Genomic DNA, 26,472 nt, shown 5'->3' with positions numbered 1-26,472 from the left:
TGGCACCAGTATTAGTTTAGAGTATTTTTCAGTATAATCCTCCTCATATTCGAGAGTTATTCCATTTCTTCTTATGCTTTCCTAGGGGAATTCTTCACTTATCCCAGTCTCAGCGTTCTGGTGCCTCCTCGTTCGTGTTTCCCGCAGTCAAGGTAAAACCAAAGCAGCCAACACCACAACTCCCAACAGGCACCCATGTGGACAGGGAGGGTGGTGGTGGGTGGGGGGTATGAGAGACCAGCACTACAACTTCCAACAGGCCCCCATGTCAACAGGGAGGGCGGTGGTGGGTGGGGTGTGTGAGAGACCAGCACTACAACTCCCAACAGGCCCCCATGTCGACAGGGAGGCTGGTGGTGGGTGGGGGGTGTGAGAGAGGTGGGTGGGGTGTGTGAGAGACCAGCACTACAACTCCCAACAGGCCCCCATGTGAACAGGGAGAGTGGTGGTGGTTGGGGGGTGTAGGAGACCAGCACTACAACTCCCAGCAGGCCCCCATGTGAACAGGGAGATTGGTGGTGGGTGGGGTGTGTGAGAGACCAGCACTACAACTCCCACAGGCCCTCATGTCGACAGGGAGGGTGGTGGTGGGTGGGGGGTGTGAGAGAAGTGGGTGAGGTGTGTGAGAGACCAGCACTACAACTCCCAACAGGCCCCCATGTGGACAGGGGGGGTGGTGGTGGGTGGGGGGTGTGAGAGACCAGCACTACAACTCCCAACAGGCCCCCATGTGGACAGGGAGGGTGGTGGTGGGTGGGGTGTGTGAGAGACCAGCATTACAACTCCTAGCAGGCCCCCATGTGGACAGGGAGGGTGGTGGTGGGTGGGGGGTGTGAGAGACCAGCACTACAACTCCCAACAGGCGCCCATGTGTCATCTCAGAGCAAGATGGAGTCTGCCCACCATTTGCTGACCAGTGCATCTCCTCCTTCAAACTTACAGGTAGATAGACATCTTCACAGGGGCACCATCCAATAGCAGGACCGGACCACACCTATCCAAGTATTGTCTCCCCACCTCCACGCCACCATATTGCCCAGTACTGTCTACCACAACAACATGATGACAACAACAACCATGTCCTGATTCCATAGTGAATTGTAATGTTACAACCAAAAACCTGTCATGTCCACAACATTGATTCTGATATTCTTGTCTCTAAGGTAATCGCAACTTGACAGGCGAAAGCAGCAACCGCCAGCACCAGTCGCCCCCCTCACAGCCAGGACTCTCTGGTGACGATCCCATTGACACCTCGGGTGCAGAGGATGATGCTGGCCCAAGCACACTCCCAGTGCCATCAGGCTCCCAGGACATCCCGGCCTCCACCACCTTGGCCAGTGTCACAACACCAACACCTGCCATTGTGAGCTGTGCAGCTACCACCACTCCTGCCTGTGCCACCCTGCCTGACCCATCGTCCGAGGATGGTCCATCGACATCTCAGGCTAGCAGGGAGAGTGGACGGGAGAGGACACAGGTGAGGCCATAGCTCACATACAGGAGTGCATGTGCTAGGCGAGGTCGAGAACGAGACCCACCCCATCTTGGGACCGAGACGTTGGATGCCATCGCCAGAGTCCATGCCTCCTATGAGCGGTCGCAGGCACAGGCGGATCGGGCCCACCAAGACTTGCTACAGAGCTGCCAGCTGTTGTGGTCCATGGACACCGCATTGGCCAAATTGTTGACCTCATGGGGCAGCAAACTGCTCTTTGGAGGGAGTGGTTATCCCGAGCCACACCACCTCCCCCTCAGACAAGTGCCCAGCGGGACAGGTCACCAACACCTCTGCCACCATCACCTGAGGCCACTGACAGGGAGGTGGTCCCTGACCAACCTGCCCCCACAGCAGTCTCCGCTCCGGCTCCAAGATGGAGGGGCCGTCCGAGGCTGGATCCAGCTGAGAGCGGTGGCAATGCACCATCCACCCGCTCGAAGAAGGGCCGCCACTGACTTCACCCTTCCTTGAGCCTGTCATTCACCCTGCGAACTATCTTGCCCCACAATGCCAAGCATTGGCACACGTCTGTTGGACTAGGTGTACATCACACAATGTGGTGTCCCCACGGTGTTTTCATCTGCCATGACCTTCAACTCTCACTTCCCCCCAACACCTACTTGTAAATATGCACTAACACCAATCCACAACCTGTTAATAAACACCACGTAAACAATCTATGCTGTGTGACCTCCATGTTTTAATCACATGTTTGTCTTATAAGTTGTCATTACCAGGTGCAGGGATCAATGTTCTTGCGAATCATGCCTCTGTGGGAGTGACCTAGGGATAATGAGAGAACAATCAGCACAGGTCAGGAAAATGAATCACACCCATCACACCACACCGTACTGCAACATCCCACAAACCACATTCATCACCAATTAAGTGGATCACAGGACACACATCAGGGAGCCTAGCATGTACACCATCTCCCACACCCATTTGCGAACAGAACATACCAGAACAGGCAGCATTCACACATCACATCCACACATCAACAGCAAACATACATCACGCATTGACCAGCAGCACAAGAGGTAGTTACTCACATTCAAGGAAAGTAGCGATCAATGAGCTGACGCCTCTGGTCCACACCTTCTTCCTCCCCACTATCCTCATCAGTGGACATGGGTGAGATGGGAGGCGGAGCAACCTGTTGGTCTGCAGGGTCCATGATCAGTTCAATATTATTGCGCAAGGCCAGGTTGTGGAGCATGCAGCAGGCAATCACGATTTTGCATACTTTGGCTGGTGAGTATGGCAGGACCTCTCCGGTTTTATCCAGGCAGCGAAACCTAGACTTCAGCGGTCCAAAAGTACGTTCCACCACCCGACGTGTCCTCCCATGGGCATCATTATAAGGCATTTCACCAGGGGTAGTAGGATTCCGTATGGGGCTCAGCAGACATGGCCGGTTTGGGTACTCAGAGTAGCCTAGGTGGGGGGATGACAGACACATACATCATTACCAGGATTGGTGGGAACACCATGGCACACATACAACACAATAGTCCTCACAGCACACTCACCTACAAGCCACGCATGTTCTGGACGCAGATTAGCAATCAGTTGGGGGACAATGCTGCTCCGCAGGATGTGGGAGTCATGTGCGGACCCGGGAAATCTGGCACACACATGGGAGATGATGTTGTCAGCCAGGCACACCACTTGCACATTGATCGAATGGTAGTGCTTCCGATTGTGATATACAGGTTCACGTGCCTAGGGTGGAATTAGACCAATATGTGTGCCATCAATGGAACCCACTACGTGTGGTATCTGGCCCAGGGCATAGGAGTCACCTTTCACTGCAGCCAGCTCTGCCGCACGTGGGAAATGGATGTAATCATCCTTGTAATGCATCATGGAATTCAGAACATCCCGCAGTACCATGCTGAACATGGATTGTGACATCCCCCGGCATGACCAACTGTGTACTGGAAAGTGCACGTACCGAAGAAGTGCAGTGCCGCCATCACCTTTGCTGTGGGTGTAATAGCTCCTGGATATGGCCTGCGTGGCTGCAGATGAGGTGCCAATTGGGCTACAAGCTCCTGCAATCTACGTCGGTCAAGCCGGAATTTACGGATCACCTCCTCGTCAACCATGTCCTCCAGCACAGTGTATGGTCGATGTACATTTGGAGCCCTCCTGTGTGGGAGTAGATGGGAGCAGATGTCAATTGACCAACACCGCATAGCTGTGCCACACTATCACATCTTGTCCAACACAATACATATAATACATGTTTCAGACACTGATTGTATGTGTGATGTGACCGATATATAAGGCACTACAGCTAACTACACACACAATGTTCACCCCCAAACAACATCCTGTGTGCAAACATGTCCAATGTAACGTGCACACTTGTTGAAAGAACTGCCAACAACACATGACTGAGGGCACAAGTGTGGAAAAGCATCCCCACAGACACACATGGACGTGCACACACAACATGAACATGGAACACACCCTCCTTGTCTTCATGCACCCATGACCCCACCTACAATGCTAGGCATCCTCACATGACATGCATGGGCACACAACAGGTGACACACATACGCATACACAGAATACATGTATACCCCCATCATTGGTACTTGCACACACAAACCACACACTCACAACAGCTTCTGAATGTGGGTACACAGCCTTGATGTACTGTGTAGATGTGTACAAATGGAAACGTGTGTCCGCAAAACCAAGACGTCAAAACATCGCCATGCACATATGACGCAACTTAGGTGCACATCACTGGCCGTTGTTAACCACTGGCAAGGTCAATAGTATGACCACACATGCAACAAATGGACATGAATGACACACGTGGACACGGGCCATTGACATGATTCTTGATGCATTCCGAACATGTCCTGACACACATGTACAACTATGAACATTACATGTGTGCGGAGACATGCAGTGTGTGTACACACGCCATCCGGGTACGCCTTCCCCCAACACAGAAGATGATCCTTGATACTGCAATTGTGCATGAGATATGCTGCATGGTCAAGGACCATCACGGTCACACCCCGCCAAACGCATGTGCTCACTACCGCGACGGTGCATCTTTTGAAAATAATCACACACTGGCATCACAATGGTGGAGCACGCATTCCGCGGCGGCGGTGCAGGCTAACACATACATTTGAATTTGCAAGTGGAAATGGCAGTTGGTACCCCCCCTACAGTCACATTGCATCACCCAATACAGACCGCCGGCCCTGGCTGGTCACCCACCGCTGGCCCTGGCCGGTCACCCACCACCGGCCCTGGCTGGTCACCCACCGCCGGCCCTGGCCGGTCACCCACCGCCGGCCCTGGCCGGTCACCCACCGCCGGGTGCTGGCAGTGGGTGACCAGCCAGGGCCGGCGGTGGGTGACTGGCCAGGGCCGGCGGTCTGCAGTGGGTGTTGCAATGTGACTGTAAGGGGGGTACCAACTGCCATTTCCACTTGCATATTCAAATGTATGTGTTAGCCTGCCCCGCCCCCGCGGAATGCGTGCTCCGCCATAGCGACGCCAGTGAGTGATTAATTTCAAATGATGCACCATCGCGGTAGCTCGCACATGCGGTTGCCAGTGTGTGACCGTGACGGTCCGTGCACATGTAGCCAATGTAAACAGGTAACGCGGGGCGCGTAAGCGCATTCAAAAATAGCGGAAGGCATGCACCGCCACACCAGGGCCAGTCATTGGCTCATTTTGAATGAGGCATCCAGGGAAAACCAATTGCTGCAGACGTGTGCCACTGATATGAGCTCAGGGCCCTATAAATGTGTGAATTTCTGCAGCACACATTCACTGCTTCCAGCCACTGCTGCCTGCGACCATCACCTCGACCTGCTGCTGCTGAGCTATCCAACAACTGCTGCTTGCGACCATCACCTCGACCTGCTGCTGCTGAGCTATCCAACAACTGCTGCCTGCGACCATCACCTCGACCTGCTGCTGCTGAGCTATCCAACAAATGCTGCCTGCGACCATCACCTCGATCTGCTGCTGCTGAGCTATCCAACAACTGCTGCCTGCGACCATCACCTCGACCTGCTGCTGCTGAGCTATCCAACAACTGCTGTGGTTGTGCCACAGGCCTGTACCTTGCCATGCAGAGAGTGCGAGAGATTCGGTCTCGTCCCTTCACCGCAGAGGAGCTGGATGTCCTTGTGGACGGTGTGCTCCGCCACTATGAATGGCTCTACAGTGTCCATGGACAGGTGGTAAGTGCAGTGGGGGACATTTTGGTGTGCATGAGGTGGTCACTGACTCCTGGCTTCTGCAAGCTTGGCGGTGTGCTGTGGGACCTTCACATGTGTTGTACTGAGCATGGCTGCTGAAAGATACGTGTTGCTACTATGTTTGTGAATGTCCAAATGTCCACTGAAGTTCCCCTCTTGTCTCCCATCATGGTAGGTCAAGCTGCACCTTCGCAAGGCCGTGTGGAGGACCATAGCACGTGATGAACAAGCAGTGGGGGTGTGCAATAGACGACACACACACTGCCACAAGCGCTGGGACGACATATCCAGGCTCAGCAAGAATGTGGCGGAGATGACACTGGGGCTGATTCCAAGATCAACCCAGCTTGCACGACGCACCATGACCCCTCTAATGCACCGTATAATAGATGTGACGCATCCTGACCTGTCTGCCCGCTGAGAGGGGATCAACAGCAAACTAGCGGTAAGCAGACTGTATGTGTCTGTGACTTGTGAGTGCATGCAGTTATTGGTGCTCAGACACAGTTTTGACATCCGTGGTGCATATGTTTTGCGGCATTTGCATGTTGGTGCCATTAGCGGAGTGAGCGTTAGCATCCATGTCCGCCAGGTGGACATACCAGTTGCTTTGTAGTGGAGGGTCCCAGTATATGCCGTTAAGGTCTGTGGTCCCATGGCATGACATGTTTGGTGGTCTGCATGCACTTGACCTGTTTGTTTGATGTACATGTTTCACAGGCACCCCTGGTTCTTTGACATGAGCGTGTCTGGTAGGGGTGGTTCGTGTGCAGGATGGGTCCTACATGTTAGTCGACTGTAAGGAAAGTTATAATTTTGTAACCTTCAGTACATGAGTGTGGCACTTAGGTAAACATTTTTTGTCTCTCTTTCAGAGTTGGCCAAGGGCACTGACCCACAGACGACTGAGATGAGTGGTGGCAATGCATCCGGATCCGAGATCACACACACGCAGACTGACACTGAAGAGGGCAGCCCCGGAGAGGGGGACAGAACCGTCCCTGAGGACTCACATGTGGAGACACCATCGTCCTCATCTTCAGACAGTGTTGGTGAGTCAGCATTGTTGTCACACACAGGGAGTGGGCAATCAACACCTTCAGTCGGTACACAGCACACAGGGCCCACACTGCCACCAACTGCAACAAGTACTGCTCTTGCTCGCCAGAGTAGGGGGAGCAGAGTTGCCTCCGGTGCAGGCACCGCTGCCCTGCCCCTGTGACACAAAGTGCTCTTTGTGCTGGGGCTGTTGATCTGCTGCGACAGCTGTGTGTAGGGCAAACCAACATGATCAATGCATTCCAAGACCACGATAGGAAGTTGGGGCAGGTGGTAGCATTCATGGAGGGGATGCATGGCGATGTTGCTGGTCTCCACAGAACAGTTCAGTCATTAGCAAACCACTGTGTCTGCAGCCATTGTACAGTCGCATGGACAAAGTTCTACTTCAGTTCCCCCATCCACACCACTTGATGTCTCAGGGGAGAGTGACATTTCAGACCAGGCCTCATTTTCTGGGTATTGCACTAGAAGCAGCCACAGGCAGCAAGGCAGGTCACGGAGGGCACAGACACCATCCCCTAGGACAAGGACATTTTTCACCGAACACGACATCAGCTACCCTGGAGTTGACACACAGGATCCTCAAGGGGTGTTGGGGGACAGGGATTCACATGTAACACAGGCATACCCCTCAAAAGGTACTCCCAAGGCCAGGGACACTCCCAAGGACAAGGACAGTACAAAGGAAAGGGCACCTCACAAGGCCAGGGACACTCCCAAGGACAAGGACACTCCCAAGGACAAGGACACTACAAAGGAAAGGGCGCCTCTCAAGGCCAGGGACACTACCAAGGACAAGGACACTACTAAGGAGAGGGCACCTCCCAAGGCCAGGGACACTCCCAAGGACTAGGACACTACAAAGGAAAGGGCAACTCCCAAGGCCAGGGACACTCCCAAGGACAAGGACACTACAAAGGAAAGGGCATCTCCCAAGGCCAGGGACACTCCCAAGGACAAGGACACTGAAAGGAAAGGGCACCTCCCAAGGCCAGGGACACTCCCAAGGACTAGGACACTACAAAGGAAAGGGCACTTCCCAAGGCCATTGACACTCCCATGGACAAGGACACTACAAAGGAAAGAGCACCTCCCAAGGCCAGGGACACTCCCAAGGACAAGGACACTTCAAAGGACAGGTACACTACAATTGACAGGGACACTAGAAGGGACAAGCCAACTCCCAGGGACAGGGCACCTCCCATGGATCAGGCACATTTCAGAGACAGGACACCTCCTACGGCCAAGGCACCTCCCAGGGCCAGGGGTTCTCCCATGGACATGAGCTCCATCAAGGACAGGCATACATCACCCCTGCCTGCCCTGAGGCTGATGTTGGTGAAGGAACATAAGACACATGTGTCTGCGGTGGAGTCTCCCCATACCTCTACTCCCATCCACACCCCGCAGAAGCGAGAGGAAGGAGTACACTGTTGTTGCATCCCCCATTACACATGATGCAGAGGGCAGAAGGCAGGCCCACAGCAAACGTCAAGCAGGGTCCAGCACATCCCCAGAGAGCAGACCCCCACCAACACATGATCCACCTTTGATGGGTGATGTTTCTGATAAGGCCACACCACTTACCACTCCAGTCATGTCCGGGGTGCCCCTACATATCCCAAAGAGACGGAGACACACACAAAGTGACACCTGCCCACCCCAATGTCGCTCCAGTACAGCTGTCCCCAGCTCCCAGAGCCACCCTGCCTACTGGCCCATACAGCCCTGTGGCTCATCATTTCAGTGGTCCTAGTGGGTCAGCTGCAGTTCACTCTCATGTGTCAGATAGTGGCACTGTCAGTTGTTCGATGTCATGCCTCATGTAGTAGCACTGTGTCACTTGTGCCCTCTCCTGTTTCAGGTACTAGCACTGTGTGTGTTCGCCACTCTCATGTCTCAGATGCTGGCATGGTATTTGTTGGTCACTGTACAGGGACATGTCCTGGCAGTGTGTCTGGGTCTATGGCTCATGTGTCAGTCACTAGAGCTGTCGCTGTGTCTCACACTCCTGTATCTGGGTCTATGGCTCATGTGTCAGTCACTAGAGCTGTGGCTGTGTCTCACACTCCTGTATCTGGTGCTGGCAGTGTGTCTGGGTCTATGGCTCATGTGTCAGTCACTAGAGCTGTGGCTGTGTCTCACACTCCTGTATCTGGTGCTGGCAGTGTGTCTGGGTCTATGGCTCAGTGTCAGTCACTAGAGCTGTGGCTGTGTCTCACACTCCTGTATATGGTGCTGGCAGTGTGTCTGGGTCTATGGCTCATGTGTCAGTCACTAGAGCTGTGGCTGTGTCTCACACTCCTGTTTCTGGTGCTGGCAGTGTGTCCGAGGCGACTAGGTCAAGCAGTCCACCAGATTCTGTGCTGTGAGGTGTAGCTACCATCACTCACATGTCATTTGACTTGGTGTCTAGATTGTCCATTGTAACCACCCTTGCATTATTAATGTCCATGGGACCGGGAGCTTGACCCACGTACTTGTGCTGCCTCAGATGTACCTGCTCTGTTCTCTGCCATGGACTGTTGATGCACTTAGCCCCTCTCATGTGCTGCCTCAGAGGTACCTGCTCTGTTCCCTGCCATGGACTGTTGATGCACTTAGCCCCTCTCATGTGCTGCCTCAGATGTACCTGTGCCTTGCCATGGACTTTTGATGCGCTTAGCCCCTCTCATGTGCTGCCTTAGATGTACCTGTGCCTTGCCATGGACTGTTGATGCACTTAGCCCCTCTCATGTGCTGCCTCAGATGTACCTGCTCTGTTATGGACACTGCCCTGTTGCTGTTCTGATACTGCATTGTGCCCTCTTATGTATTGCCTCAGAAGTACCTGCTCTGTTCTCTGCCATGGACTGTTGATGCACTTAGCCCCTCTCATGTGCTGCCTCAGATGTACCTGGGGAGAGGTGTGGCGCCGCGGCCAGGGCGACTGACGCTGGAATCTGGGGGCCACGGTTCGATCGCCGGCTCCGGCGGCAGGTTAGCCCAGCACCATGTGACTCTGGGCAATAGCTTGCTTAATCTTCCCGACGGCCCCCAGCGCCTAGAGACCCTTACGGGTGATTGTGCGCTTTACAAATGTGGACTTTTACCTGTGCCTTGCCATGGACTGTTGATGCACTTAGCCCCTCTAATGTGCTGCCTCTGATGTACCTGTGCCTTGCCATGGACTGTTGTTGCACTTAGCCCCTCTCATGTGCTGGCTCTGATGTACCTGCTCTGTTATGGACACTTCCCTGTTGCTGTTCTGATACTGCATTGTGCCCTCTCATGTGCTGCCTCAGATGTACCTGCTGTATGTGCTGGATAGTGAATAGTTTAATTTACTATTCCAACTCCAGTCCCCGTGGACACTAGGGAAGGTGTTGGATAGTAAATTAAACGTATTCCCTATCCTAGAGCGCCCCCCAGCGCAATGCGTTGTAATGGTTTGCATTGTAAAAGTTGCATCGTAAAGGCACTGCGTGGTAAAAGTTGCGTTGTGAAGGATGTTTCCCACCTGCTCTGTCCTCTGCCATGGACTGTTGATTCACTTAGCCCCTCTCATGTTCTGGCTCTGATGTACCTGCTCTGTTATGGACACTGCCCTGTTGCTGTTCTGATACTGCATTGTGCCCTCTCATGTGCTGCCTCTGATGTACCTGCTCTGTTATGGACGCTGCCCTACTACTGTTCTGATACTGCATTGTGCCCTCTCATGTGCTGCCTCTGATGTACCTGCTCTGTTCTCTGACATGGAATGTTGATGCAGTTAGCCCCTCTCATGTGCTGCCTCTGATGTACCTGCTATGTTATGGACACTGCCCTGTTGCTGTTCTGTTACTGCATTGTGCCCTCTCATGTGCAGCTTCAGATGTACCTGCTCTGTTCTACCCAGTGCCCATGCTCTTGGCTACTCTCGAATTATACCACTATTATGTGCAATAAAGCAAGTCAATCGTGTGTAGTGGTTTGTCTTTGTCATTCCTGGTTGTCTCCTTGCATTGTTGATGTATTGGTGCTATCGTAAATGCTGTTTTCCCAACATGACCCTCCCCCTCCCCACGTCACGGCCCCGGAAGGTACTCCCCCTCCGACAGCAATTGGTGTGTTGGCGTACCTGCGTCGCCGTCGGCGACGGTCCATGACTTGCTGGTGGTGAAGCAGGAACAGTATAGGGAATGCGTATAGCGCTGGGTCCATGACGGCGATCTACCTGTGGTGGGTATCTCTGCAATGTTTTCCCTCTCCGCTGTGGTGTTCTTGCAGGTTGTTTTTCCGCAGCGATTTGATGTGTGTTTTCCACCATCGTGATTTAGAGGACGGTCGGAGACGTCATTCTGTAAGGCGGTGTCTCTGGATTGGTTACGTCTGCCGCAGGGTCGGGTGTAGTTCCGCGGCGGTGTGTGCTCTTCCGCGGTTTACAGACATCTGACAGTGCTTCCCATCCTAATATGGCGGCCGGCCTGGCCGCGGCTGGCGGACTGTAAAAAGGCTTTTTCCGCCTCCTCCAGGCCGGCGGTCGTCCTTCCGTCCGCCATTGTAATCGACCCCTTAGTTTGCATTTTGAAAGACAGAGCAGTGAAATCTGTTCTCACTTTCAAAATCCAAAGCAGATTACTTTTCCACGTGCAAGTAAGCATATTCCCTTGCTGAAAAGCAATGCCAATGCCGCTAATTTGAAACTCAAGCTTATGTTTCGTCAAAACAAACGGGTGAGGCAATATGTTTGTTGAATTTAATTCCACTTTTTTTTATTTTCTTTGGATTTTCAATTGAACTTTTCTTATTTCAATAACAATTTATACATGTATTGTGCAAATATTAAAACCTGGTGTACACAGCAATTATGATATACTATTCTCACACAAACCTTACTTATTTACAAAATAGTGCATCCTAATCAACATTCAATCTTCATTCATACATCAATCAGCCCACTACAAACAACAAAAAACAAAACGTAAATGATTCGATAAATGCTGGAATAATGATATTCACAACGAAAAAGCCAATATTTGTTTCACAACAAAATGAATGTGTGCAATGTTTTCACATCAATTATTAATTTCTCAATTTTAGGCTTCTAAGGAGTCTACGCGTTTCGAACAACCGTTATTTGGAGTTCTCATCAGGACAGTATCTCGCTCTCGTCAAAGCAAACTGGAATTGTAGTTGGAACCTCAGTTTGGAGGTGTTGGTTCGCCCGTTTGGATTGACCTGGCTCGCCACTGTCTCGTGGAGCGAGTCAGGCGCGTTGTATGTTTCTTTTAAAAGTTCGCGTCACTGTTTTGCGTTTTGAAAGACTGGGGCTGCCTGGCGTCTGAATCCAAGGCCATCCAAGCGCTGACCTAATCGTTTGCACTTCCTGATCCGCATAGGATTCTGGGAAATGTAGTCCTCAATCCTCAAAGGCGACGATTGAGGACTACATTTCCCAGAATCCTATGCGGATCAGGAAGTGCAAACGATTAGGTCAGCGCTTGGATGGCCTATGGACGGAAATTCAAATTACTGTAACTACGATTAGAATCTTTTTTCAGGATCAGTAGTGGACTGAAAGATGCAGCACTGAGGTCTCTCTTGATAACAGGTGAGTAAATCGGAATTCGTAGTTTGGCTGATTTTACAGGAATTTTTTCAACTTCCAAAACTCCACACTTAGAAAAATTTCCATGTGAAACCATTCAATGTTTGCCTATGGAAGGAAATTCAAGTTACTGTAAGTATGGTTACATTTACTTTTCAGGGTAGGTCCTGGGCTCAAAGATGCCGCACTCGTGATAACAGGTGAGTAAATCGGAATTCGTACTTCGGCTGATTTTAGAGGAATATTTCGCTCAATAGTGAAGGAAGGGGGCGTGGTCTGAGAAGGTATGTGTGCAAACACGCCCTGTGGCGCGTTTTAGGTAGGGGAATATATTCCTCTTCAATCCTGAGGTCACCTGTGAGCCAACTTGCCCATCAGGTACCTCCAGTTTACGCCAGGGAGCTGCATTGCAGAGAGGTGTTCAGAGGGCACGCCCCCTTTTTACAACACTGCAACCCAGCTCCGTGGCACTTACTAGAGGTACCCGTTGGACTAGTTGGCCCCTAGGGAACCTCTGGATTGAAGAGGAATATATTCACCAACCTAAAACTCACCACAGGGCGTGTTTGCACACATGTCACCTCAAGCCCCGCCTCCTACCTTCACCACTGTGCAAACATGCCCGTAACGCGTTCTAAGTTGGGGGATTAAGTCCCCTTTCATACTGGGGGTCCCTGGGGGCCAACTAGCCCACCAGGAACCTCCAGTGTGTGCCGGGGGTTGCATTGCAGAGAGGTGCAAAGAGGCCATGCCCCTTTTTACCCCTCTCTGTAACGCAGCCCCCTGGTGCTTTTGCAGAGGGGGAACTAATTCCCCTTGCATACTGGGGGTCCCTGGGGGCCAACTAGCCCATCAGGAACCTCCAGTATGCACCATGGGGCTGAGTTGCAGAGAGGTGTAAAAAGAGGCGTGGCCTCATTACACCTCTCCTCCGCAAGGGAGACCCCTGGCCCATACTGGAGGCTCCTGGTGGGCTAGTTGGCCCCCAGGACCCCCAGTATGCAAGTGGAAGTACTTCCACCTCTGCAAACGCGCCAGGGGGCACGTTTGCAGAGGTACAGGAAGGGGGCGTGGCCACCTCCCGATACCGTTAAAAAAAACCATATATATATACTTTTAAGAAGGGGGGCTGTTTAGCCCCCATTCTTTTTTTTTTTTTAATTGGCCCTGGGGACCCCATCCCCCAGGGCCTGCCCCCAATTCTTTTTTTTTTTTACGGGAAGGGGGCCGCGTGGCCCCCCTCCCCTGGCCAATTCCTGCCCCAGGGACCCCATCCCCCGGGGCATGGCCAACTTTTCCTTTCTTTTTACATGGAGGGGGGCTGCATATGCCCCCCTAAGGCCCCGGGGCCTTTCTTTATTTTTTTTTGGGAGGAGGGCCGTGTGGCCCCCCTCCTGGGCCACTTCTGGCCCCGGGGACCCCATCCCCCGGGGCCCGGCCTTCCTCGTTGGGGGCCGTGGGGGGTCCCCAAGCCCCCCATGGTCCATGCCGGCTCCCCGCATCCTGCGGGAGCCGGCATTGCTTTTGTGCATGGGGAGCAGCTAACATGCTGCTCCTCTTGCAGAACAGCAATCGGCTTTGATTTTTGAAAGAGAGAGCAGGTTTCCTGCTCTCTCTTTAAAAAATCATAGCAGTTTGCTGTGGTAGGGTGGGAGCCACAAGGCTCCCGCCCTACCATAGCAAACAGCAGTGTCCCAGGGGTGGGCACCCCGGGAAAATGCAGGAGCCGGCCCTGAGGGGTGGCGGTCCCCAGGGCCATCAAGGGCTCCAGGAGGGGGGCCACCCGGCCCCCCTACCAACATCAACAAAGCCCCGGGGGGTGGTGGTCCCCGGGGCTGGGGGGTCTGTCATGGACCCCCTATTTTACATATTAGAGCCCCAGGAAGGTGGCGGTCCCCGGGGTGTGTGTGGGGCTTGAGCCCCTCACACCGGTTTATATTTTTTTATTTAAAAATCGAAGCCCCGGGGTGTGGCGGTTCCCGGGGCTGCGGGGGAGGCCATGAGTCCCTCCGCATACTTAGTAAAAAAGCTTCGGGTGGTGGCGGTCCCGTCGGCTCAGGGGTCCTTAGATGCACCACACACTTTTTTTAAAATATGCCCCCGGTATTTTGTCCCCCCGGGGGCTAATTTTAAAAAAAGCAGACCGGGTTTTGGTGTTTTTTTTCTACGGGGTACGCGTAGGTACGCGTACCCTGCGATTTAAAAAAAATATATATGTTTTTTTCGGCCTTGGGGGTCCTTGTGTGACACCCTGAGCCGGCCTGCTTAACGTGTTTGTTTTCTGCTTTCTTGTGCCTCGGTTCTACCAAGGCACAAGATGGCTGCCAACATTACCTGGTTTGGAGTGTTGACAGACAGTTGACATTCAATCAGCATGCAGCTCGTGCTCGGGAAGGTACGCGTACTGTACAGAGTACAGTACAGAGTACAGTACAGAGTACGGTAAGCTCCTATAGATATACTTATGATTTTACTTATGATTTTCTCAGGAACTGCTGAACGGATTTACACCATTCAACAAAAAGCGTAATCTGCGAACAGAACTCTATCTTTTTGCCAAATTTGGTGTAATCCGTTCAGCCGTTCAGGCTGTAGCCCTGGCTAAAGGTCCTATGGAACATTGCATGGGGAAAACATGTTTTGGGACCCCCCTTTTTTCTCAGCCCCAGCTTCACAAATCAACCCCAAACTTTCAGGGAAGAAGCGGAGCGGAGCAGGCCATTTTCTTGGAGAAATTCGCAAAGATTTGTCCACCGGCGCCAAAGTTATTCCAAATAGAATGTTGCGGATTTCCTATGGAAACTAGGTCCTAACTATAACTACCTACTGGCGACTGCCAGTAGGTAATATATATATATATATATATTTACACAAATTAAAATTAATCTACATAAATGCGGGTTCAGGCACTCAGCCTTTTATTGGCAGGCTATCTACCTGCTCAACACAGCTAGTGGCTTGTGCAACTTGCACACCCTGTTGCAATCACCGTAGTCCTAGCCGATATACCACTTAGGTATTCATTTTCAGCAATGATCAGTGGTAGGAAAAGTGTTACACTGACAGGCAGCGCCATAGATAATTTGTGAAACAAACTGAAAACTACAGAGCCCACAAAGCCTCCTAATGGCAACAGTGGAGTCTCAGTATAAATGTTGAGAAATCAATGAAGGACTTGTAATGCTACCGTGAACAGGAACTGTAAAGTTCGAAACCCGTAGGAGTGCGAGAAGAAAATGGGTCAAATAAACCTGCTTTGAAATCGTTCATGAAGAGTGCGGCGTAATTTATTGTTTTTGCTCAAACAGAATTTTGCGGGGTTGTCCTTACCCCGCCGCCAGCACCAGCTTATTGTTGCTCCCCCCGCAGAGGACATTTGCGTGTTTACAGAGTATTACGGGGGGAGCCCAGCTCATACGATCCAGTGATTAACCCTTGGACGTGTGCGAGGAGTCAGCGGTGACGAAACAAAATGCTGATGGAGGTCGGAACTATTCCAAGGTTAATTTACCGGCTTTTGTTCTAAATACAAGCGCTGACCCACCCAACAGGGATCATAAGGATCACATAACAACAGCAAGGAACCTCACCTGGCAACACGCGGTTGAGCGTCGACGCGAGGTGTCGGAGGACATCGAGCAGGTAGGGAGTCTCCTGGGTAAGTGAATACAATGTTGCACGCCAGTTAAAGATACATTGCTGTTGTCATTTTTGAGCTGAAAGCGATTGCCACTCACTCGGTGTTCTACTAACGAACTGAGACTAAAAGTCTAATCGCTGTCCTGACAGCGTACAAATTGAACCCATGAGGTAAAACCTCAGTGACAAATACGATCTTCCCGCGCTGGATGCAAAACAAGTCGGCCGATCGAGGAATTTGATCAGCTGACTGAGATTTTTCACAAGTAAACGTGAGACATAGGATAACCGGTCCAGCCTAATCAAGTCCAAAACTTTAAAAATAGAAACCTATCAAATCATGGAAAAGAGAGCTGGAAAGCGCTTGGAGAAGGCAGAAAGCATGTTTTTAAAAACTCAACCTACTACAGGGGCAACTAATTCAAAAACGACTTCTTCAAATCCTGTAATAAGCACCTTGAAACAACTATTCTTACAGTTAGAAAAACTTCTCCGAAGGAAATATCCAGTGGATGGGAAATCATTACCCTGGAAAAATAGCTGCACCTGGGTTTAGTAGCGCGGGGACTACGCATTTTTACCCTACCGAATCATCCGGATACGAGCCCAGAGATGCACGAAGAGTGGGGCCATAACAATATGTAATGTTCATGTACGATGATAATAATCATAGTAAAATACGCAAAGAAAAATGTGGAGGAACTACATTTTCAAATCAAGGAAATAGAACAGTTGATTACAGCAACCGGACAGGAAGTGGACGAAATCAATAAATTACGTACAATCATGAAAAAAACATCTAGACAAACATGAGAGTGAAATAGAGGAAAGAAAACAGCGCAAATTTAGAAGGGACAAAACTGACTACCAAAACTGAACCATATTTACCTTTGCAAAAAGATTTGACATTCTGAAATGACAAGCAAATATCAAACAGACAAATACACGAGCATCTCCCATTGTAATACCAAGTGAAACTGAATCAGATATAAGTGAGGGAGAACAAAGATCGGCAATTCCAACAACAATTAAGAAATACTCTTTTTTAGACGAGATGCAAATGCTTTATCAAGACCAGCAGAATCCAAAAATGACAGGAAGAGTTCGAGGCAGAGGAAACACCAGGGGCTATGGCCGTGGAAGGGGTCAATTCGTAAACAAAATTCAAAGCGCAAAACCAGAAGAGGAAGAAAAACAAAGATATCCGCTGCGCAACAGGACAGTGACAAGAAAGTGAACACTGATAACAAAAAAGATACTGAACCAAATGTGATCATTAATCTATCCAGTTACAATCTCTCAGAAACAGAAAAAATATTGTTAAATAAAGGGCTCACATTCTGCCCGGAAAAACACCAGGACAGTGTAGAAACAAAAATAGACATGTACAAATACATTCGGAAATTAAAGCTTAAAAAATTATTTTCCAAAATGCCGACGTGAACATCAACGGTCACACCAACAAATCCAAATGAGAATTGCATTTGAACTAGCACACCAAATAGAAGAAACTGAAAGAACGGATACGCAACTCCTAACAGACATGGGAATAGAATCTGATATCCATCCAAGAACAAAATTCAAGAAAAAATCCAAGTTTTGCCCTGTACTTCACCTCGGCAATCTCATAAATGTATTCCAAGACTTAGTAGTGGCAGAATTGGACACCATGAAAAATATAAAAACTAAAAAACAGGAAAATCTTTCATGGAACGAACGACAAGCACTACAATCTCTAACAGAAACCAACACCATTGAAATTAAACCAGCCGACAAGGGCGGGAATATTGTGATTCTGGATAAACAAGATTATATTGAAGAGGCGAATCGACAATTGAATGATGCTGCCAACTATATAATGATCTTAGAAAATCCAATTGTAGAAATGACAAATAAAATACACAAACAAATTGGGGAATGGCATGAAAAAGGACTACTAAATCAAGATGAGAAGAACTTTTTAACAGTGACCCATCCAATAATTCCAACCATATATTTTCTGCCAAAAGTACACAAAACATTACAGAAACCACCAGCACGTCCAATAATATCAAGGTGTTGATCATTATTTGAAAACATATCATCATATGTGGATTTTTTTCTGGCCCCCATAGTCCCCACCTTAAGTTCATTTATAAAGGACACGGGTGATTTCTTGAGAATCCTGATGGACACGGCTTGGCAAGCAGAATACCTACTGGTGACAATCGACGTTGTCTCCTTGTACACATCTATCAACCACGAAATAGGCCTGAATGCGATCTCTTACTTTCTGAAACAAAGACTTATTGGAGAGATCCAATACACCAGAATGATCATGAGCATGATTGAAACATGTCTCACCAATAATGTGTTCACTTTCAACAATAAAATGTACTCACAGAAACGCGGGATGGCCATGGGAGTTTCCTTCTCTCCAAGCTATGTGAATCTCACCATGGGATGGTGGGAGAGATGCGTAGCTTGGAGAGAGGAAAACGACCCATACACCACTCACCTGGTATTGTGGTTAAGGTTCATCGACGACCTGTTTCTTCCATGGAAAGGCACGAAAGCGAAACTTCTGGAATACATTAAAATCCTCAACGACAATGATGTGGGTCTCAAATTCACATTCAATATTCAAGAAAGAGAAATAGATTTCTTGGACACAAAAGTGTACATAAAAAACAGCAAACTCCAAACCACACTATTTCGTAAAAAAACATCAACTAACAGCATCCTGCATGGGTCTCACCCAGTATCATTGAAACTAAGTATTCCCTACGGAGAATTTCTCTGAATGAAAAGAAACTGTTCAGAAAAGACCGAAATGGAGAGCAAATTCAAAGAAACCAGAACACGGTTCTCCAGAAGAGGTTACAAACACAGTGACATCATTCATGGAGAAGAAAGAGCGAGAACTAAAACAAGAGCGGAAACACTTATAGTTAAGAAAAAAACAGACCAACAAAATGAGGAGGACATACCCCGTCTGATCTTAACATATTCGAAAGAAAGCTTTCAAATTAAAAAGACACTCACAAAATACTGGAATGTGCTTAAAAAGGACCCTGATATTGGAAACCGGATTGGTGATCAACCACTGATCTCTTACAGAAAAGCACCATCGATCCAGGACACCCTGGTGAACAGTCATTTCACCATGAAAAAAGCTGAGACCTGGCTGCAAAAACGCCAACGAGGATTTACAAATTGCATGTCATACAAGGCGTGCAAGGTAGGACGAAATTTGAAATCCCTAAAAGACACTAATAGAAATACCTTTGAAGTAACAACCAAAATTACATGTGAATCACACTTTGTAGTGTACTTAATTGAATGTGAATGTGGTAAACGCTATATTGGATCAACCATCTGTGCTCTAAAAAAAAGAATACTGAAACATATTAGAACGATCCAAAATAAAGATATATGCTATAGCCAAACACATAATCAGCCACAAAAACAAAACATGGCAAAACTTCAAATACTCGGGCATTGCCATGGTGATGGAACATGAAAGAGGAGGTAACAGGCTCCAAAAATTGAGACGCCTCGAATCAAAACTAATTATCCGCTTCAAAACAAATGTTCCAAGAGGTTTGAATGGGGACGAGGAAATGCATGTGCACTTATGAGACTCTCTATATACATAAACATATATAGAAAAAATATCAACTTCCATCTACTACAATGTAAATATGTAACAATCCTTGACTTTGCCGTAAACTCTGAGACTTTGACTCGTAGAGACTTTTCAATATATTGTAAATACTTCAATTGAAATGCAAAATATTGAATTTATTATAAGGAATGGGAGGTATGATCATATCTCATATGTTTATTAGTAGTTATTTTTGCATCTATGGACTATGCCTTGAAGTGAACATGTCAAGTACACACCCAGAATCATTGCAATGAGCACTTAGCTCACACAAATTTAACTTAATCCACATAAATGCGGGTTCAGGCACTCAGCCTTATATTGGCAGGCTATCTACCTGCTCAACACAGCTAGTGGCTTGTGCAACTTAAACACCCTGTTGCAATCACCGTAGCACTAGCCGATATACCACTTAGGTATTCATTTTCAGCAATGATCAGTGGCAGGAAAAGCGTTAAACTGACAGGCAGCGCCATAGATAATTTGTGAAACAAACTGAAAACTACAAAGCCCACAATGCCTCCTAATGGCAACAGTGGAGTCTCAGTATAAATGTTGAGAAATCAATGAAGGACTTGTAATGCTACCGTGAACAGGAACTGTAAAGTTCGAAACGCATAGGAGTGGGAGAAGAAAATGGGTCAATAAACCTGCTTTGAAATCGTTCAGGAAGAGTGCAGCGTAATTTATTGTTTTTGCTCACACATATATATATATATATATATATATGCAAGCTCCGAATTCCCAAAGTTGCCCAGCCGGGTTTCAGGAAAGCAGCACTCTCAAGCACGGCAGTAGGTTTTAGCAGGCGGTTTATTAATTCAGAATAGACGCGTTTCGGGAGAACACTCCCTTCGTCGGTATTCACATCAGAGAAACTGAATACAGCGCCATTATCTATGTTTGTCACAACATTCAACATAGACAACGGACTAGCCCATAAGCGTCTCATCATGCGCCATCTTTGAATGTGCAAATACAAGGGCAGCATAACATTGCAAACAAATTGATTACACCATAAATCTCGCCGTGTATCGGCATAATCGTCATCTAGATAATCACCCACATATTAAACATATTTGGAAACAATTTACATCCAAACGTTGTGGCTAGAATGACAGAACACAACTCCCGTCCCTTAGTCAAATCACATATTATGCACGAAAACATAGGGCAAATCTTGCCGTGGATCGGCAATAGCAGCCCCTTAGGACTGCTAAAATGAAGGTGTAACAACTTTTAATGCATCAAAACTCAGAGCGATTGTCGCTAAATTTGTCATCTCCAGATCTAAACCCAAAGTCTCCAAAAATTAATTTAATCTCAAACACATATTTTCACTTTGTTTCATTGTCAAAGTACCATGATCTATCTCATCAACCCAAGTGTGAGGCCAGTTCTTCTCCCATATTCAAACCTTTGGGGGCCCTAGTCTCTAAATCTATAATATATCGGGACTCAAGTCTCCTTAGTGCGAGCAATCTATTGCCCCCTCTCGGATTTTCTTCGACTTGATCCAGACAGAAGTACCTCAGAAGGTTCCTGTCGCTATTGAGTCTGATGGAAAAATGACGGGCCACCGGATAGGAAGAGTCCTTATTGGTGATGGCCCGCATATGTTCCAGCACCCTCAACTTAACAGGATTGATGGTACTGCCTACATACCTTAACATGCAAGGGCATAATAGGCAGTAGACTGCGTGGTCAGTATGGCAGGACATCAATTTACTGATCTTCCTTCCTTCTTTACAACCCGGGACCTCATAACTCAATGTTCTTTTACTTGCTGAACAGGCCTTGCATTTCCCGCAGGGAAAAAAGCCTTTCGCATCCTTCAATGTGCCCCTTTGTTTTACAGTTGGTTGTAAAAAACTATGGACTACCTGGTCACGCAGTGATCTCGCCTTTCTGTATGTTATAAGAGGGGTGTCAGGCATATCAGACCCAATAATTTGGTCTGATTTTAAAATGTGCCAATGTTTGGACAGGATTGATCATAATTTGTGGGAATCCGCAGCATAAGGTGTTATCATGCGGAATTTTCCTTCAGTGGTCCGGCTATGTTTCTTAACAAAAAGACTAGTGCGAGGTACATCTCTGACTTTATTCAGAGTCTCTCTCAGAAGCTGGGGATTGTATCCCCTCATCACGAATCTCTCTGTACATTCCTTGGCTGCCTTCTCAAAATGTTCATTCTGACTGCAATTGCGTTTGAGCCGCAAAAATTCCCCGTACGGAATGTTATTAATAAGTTTGCGGGGATGGCTGCTAAAAGCGTGTAACACGCTGTTATAGCAGTAGGTTTGCGGTACAGTTGCGTGCAAATGTGTCCATTACTGATACTCACTTCCACGTCCAAATAATGGACCTTTACCTTACTAATTTCACCTGTGAATCTCAGATGATGGTCATTGTCATTGAGAATTTGTATGTATTGGTTAGCTTTTTCAATGGATCCGTTCCACACCAGGAACAGGTCATCAATGTACCTGCTCCATAACACCACCTTGGTGTTCCAGGTGGAAAGCCTGGGGGCCCAGGCTACCTGCTCCTCCCACCAGCCCACGAATAAATTTGCGTAGCTGGGAGCGAAGCAGGAGCCCATGGCCGTACCAGACAATTGACGATACATAGTATCTTGAAAGAGAAAGATATTATTATGTAAGCAAAATGCAATTAATTCTAAAAGCATCTTGTTGTGCATTGCATACTTAAGTTCTCTCTTATTAAGGAAATACTCCACCGCGTGTAGGCCCTGGTCATGATCTATACAGGTATATAAACTTGTTATATCCAGGGTAATCAATACATAGGATGGTAGCCAGTCCAATAGTTCCACCTTCTCTATAAAGTCTGTAGTGTCTCTGATATACGAACTTAGAGACAATACAAAACTGAACAGATGGTGGTCTAAAAATTTAGAGAGATTCTCCGTCAATCCTCCCACAGAGGAGATGATAGGTCTCCCCGGGGGGTCAATGATGTCTTTATGCACCTTGGGTAAATGATAGAAACAAGGTAGGGTAGGATTGGTGGTCTTTAGAAAAAGATATTCATCCAGATCTAGCATCTTCTTGTCAAGCCATTTCTTAAGCAAAACATGAAGATCATTGATACTTGCAAGATAATCTTGTTTCTTTATTTGGGCATAGCATGAAACGTCCTGTAATTGACGCATCGCCTCTGCTACATATTTTGGCCTGGACATGATGACGATGTTGCCTCCCTTGTCCGAGGGTTTACACACAATGGTCTTGTCTTTCATTAAGGTCTTGATGGCTAGTTTTTGTTCCTTGGTGGTATTGAATTCTGTTCTCTGTTTGCTATGTGTAGTTCTCATGGCCATCAGATCCCTGATGACCGCATCAGAGAAGATGTCAATTGAATCCACCGCAGTATGAGGTCCCGGGTTGTAAAGAAGGAAGGAAGATCAGTAAATTTATGTCCTGCCATACTGACCACGCAGTCTACTGCCTATTATGCCCTTGCATGTTAAGGTATGTAGGCAGTACCATCAATCCTGTTAAGTTGAGGGTGCTGGAACATATGCGGGCCATCACCAATAAGGACTTTTCCTATCCGGTGGCCCGTCATTTTTCCATCAGACACAATAGCGACAGGAACCGTCTGAGGTACTTCTGTCTGGATCAAGTCGAAGAAAATCCGAGAGGGGGCAGTAGATTGCTCGCACTAAGGAGACTTGAGTCCCGATATATTATAGATTTAGAGACTAGGGCCCCCAAAGGTTTGAATATGGGAGATGAACTGGCCTCACACTTGGGTTGATGAGATAGATCATGGTACTTTGACAATGAAACAAAGTGAAAATATGTGTTTGAGATTAAATGAATTTTTGGAGACTTTGGGTTTAGATCTGGAGATGACAAATTTAGCGACAATCGCTCTGAGTTTTGATGCATTAAAAGTTGTTACACCTTCATTTTAGTAGTCCTAAGGGGCTGCTATTGCCGATCCACGGCAAGATTTGCCCTATGTTTTTGTGCATAATATGTGATTTGACTAAGGGGCGGGAGTTGTGTTCTGTCATTTTAGCCACAACGTTTGGATGTAAATTGTTTCCAAATATGTTTAATATGTGGGTGATTATCTAGATGACGATTATGCCGATACACGGCAAGATTTATGGTGTAATCAATTTGTTTGCAATGTTATGCTGCCCTTGTATTTGCACATTCAAAGATGGCGCATGATGAGACGCTTATGGGCTAGTCCGTTGTCTATGTTGAATGTTGTGACAAACATAGATAATGGCGCTGTATTCAGTTTCTCTGATGTGAACACCGACTAACGGAGTGTTCTCCCGAAACGCGTCTATTCTGAATTAATAAACCCCCTGCTAAAACCTACTGCCGTGCTTGAGAGTGCTGCTTTCCTGAAACCCAGCTGGGCAACTTTGGGAATTCGGAGCTTGCATATTGACCGCGGACACCACCGCGGCTTAAAAGCACCCGCTTTTAGAGTGACTCGTCTTGTGGTGTAAAGGGAGCGTTCATATATATATATATATATATTCACTGAAAAAACCATAGGTTATAGATTATATATAGTTAGGAATTAGCATTTACAAAACCTTGAAAATTCACTGAAAAAACCATAGGTTATAGACCATATATAGTTAGGAATTAGCATTTAAAAAACCTTATTTTACTCACACAAAACCATTGAAATTCCATATATAGTTAGTTGCACTAACTATATATCGCGCACCCGCAATCCACTGCTGATGATGTCACATATTACATCATTCATGACATGGTCAGTGACATCACTGATGACATCAATGATGACAATTTCAATGGTTTTTTAATAGCAAATATCTGTAGCTGTAAAATGTATTCTTCTTTAAATCCCAAAATATATTTTATATGTTTATTAATAACTTTTTTTTTAAAAAAAAATTTTTCTTCGTTCCCACTTCGCGAATCGGGAAGCTTCCCGTTAGCTGACCTTGATGCCGCGAAATAGACCGCGAGCCAGTAAACGTTTCTTTACCGCAACTGCCGCGTTAGAAAACAACATCGTGACGCCTCCCGTCCGCATGACGTTTCGCGTTGTCGCGTGATACGTCATATGACGTACTACGTTAGCGAACTGGTACGCTTACCGAGTCGCAAAGCAAAGGTTTCTGGAAGCAAACCGGAAGGCCCTGCAAAGCGTGTAACATAAACACAGCAGGTCATGTGACTTGGTAATAACACTTTTCATTGGTTCATTTCACTTTTGGTTTCCTAATGATGTAAGACTAGGTCATATAATCTAAAATGAACACTTTTCATTGGTTGAGAACTATTGTTTTTCCCAAATGATGAAAATCCCTCTTTCTTTCCTCACTCTGACTTTCATCATTGTGAGAGAAAGACCCTTTGTTACCAGTGAGCAATGGCTTCTTTAGTAGCTTCAGCTGGTGCTTCCCCACCACCTCCACCACATCCAAGGAAGAGTGGACCGATGTGTGAATGTGTTCACTGTATGCAACAACTTTGACACTTACAGAAGCCTCACCTTCTCCATGCCTCCTACAGAGTTCTACATGTACATCATAAATGCAAACAGAACAGAATTAATTATACATGTTAAATGGTTTATTTTTGCTGTTCTCAGAATGTATCAAATTTCACTAAAAACAGTGACTTGAAGGTATTCATCATATAACAGCGGGGAAAAAAAACACAATCAAAATGATTGTGTTTAAAAAACCCATACAACATAACAAATCAGAATTCAGAACTCCTTAAAGTTAACTTACTTTCCATGACGGCCAAGGATGTCCTATGAACAGCTTACACTCTGTTGTGCTGTTATTACTTTCAACCCGCCACTTTCTGAAAGAAAACCTCCATCGTTTTCAAAAACATGTTACATACAATAAATGACTTCTTGCTCTCTACCACAAGTTTCCACAAGGCCAAATCTTGTCAAAGCCATTTATAACTCTTGGATTTCTTGTAAGCCAATCCCGTCTTTTCGCATTTCCGCAACTTTCAGAATTAAAATGTTGAAGATCATTTACACAATCCTGGACTAGTAATATCTTCCCCTTCTTGCTCAATCATGTTCTACATTTCCTATCACACTGATACTGCTTACTATGAAGCAGACGTACACTACCTTTATGACTAGTACAATTATTTAATTCTCTACATCACTTTTAATCACAAAGCAATGTAAAACAGTAGACAGCATTGCAGACTTACATTCCCTCTACTCCATGTTTTGATTGGCTGCTTCAATTAGCTTATAAAAAGAAATAGTTTTTCTGAACTCATTCAAAGTGCACGTATTTCTCAATGACGTCCAGTGTTATGGTAAAAAGTTATGTCTCTGTACTACACTTATCCTCAAGGCCAAATAGTGTAGGAGCCATGAGAACTTCTTGAAATTCCTCAGAGCACATCCCGAGATTCTTTCCCTAAAATTTTGGTTTTAAAAACACCAGGTAAGAGTTTTTAAGGTCATATGGCAATTTTTTTTTGAAAATGAAAACAGAATAATTGCAGAATGACCAGCCATTTCTACACTTTAAATAAGCTGTATAATGTCCTGATGTTATTGAAGGACCATCATGATATATAATTGCTACAGTTACAAAAGTCCTTCCTGATATTGACAACTGTGAAGCCACAACATTTTTAATTAAAGTTGTCAATTTTGTTCCATCAGGCCTACATCGTTGGAACATTAAAATGACATACTGGCCATATGTTCGTATAAATAATGTGGACATCATTTCAGATTTACATTGCCTACACTCCATATTGTGATCAGCTGCTTTTACTAGCTTATTAAA

The sequence above is a fragment of the Lissotriton helveticus genome, chromosome 8 (assembly GCF_964261635.1).
Source record: "Lissotriton helveticus chromosome 8, aLisHel1.1, whole genome shotgun sequence".
Taxonomy (NCBI): Eukaryota; Metazoa; Chordata; class Amphibia; order Caudata; family Salamandridae; genus Lissotriton; species Lissotriton helveticus.
Note: the sequence above shows the minus strand (reverse complement) of the source record.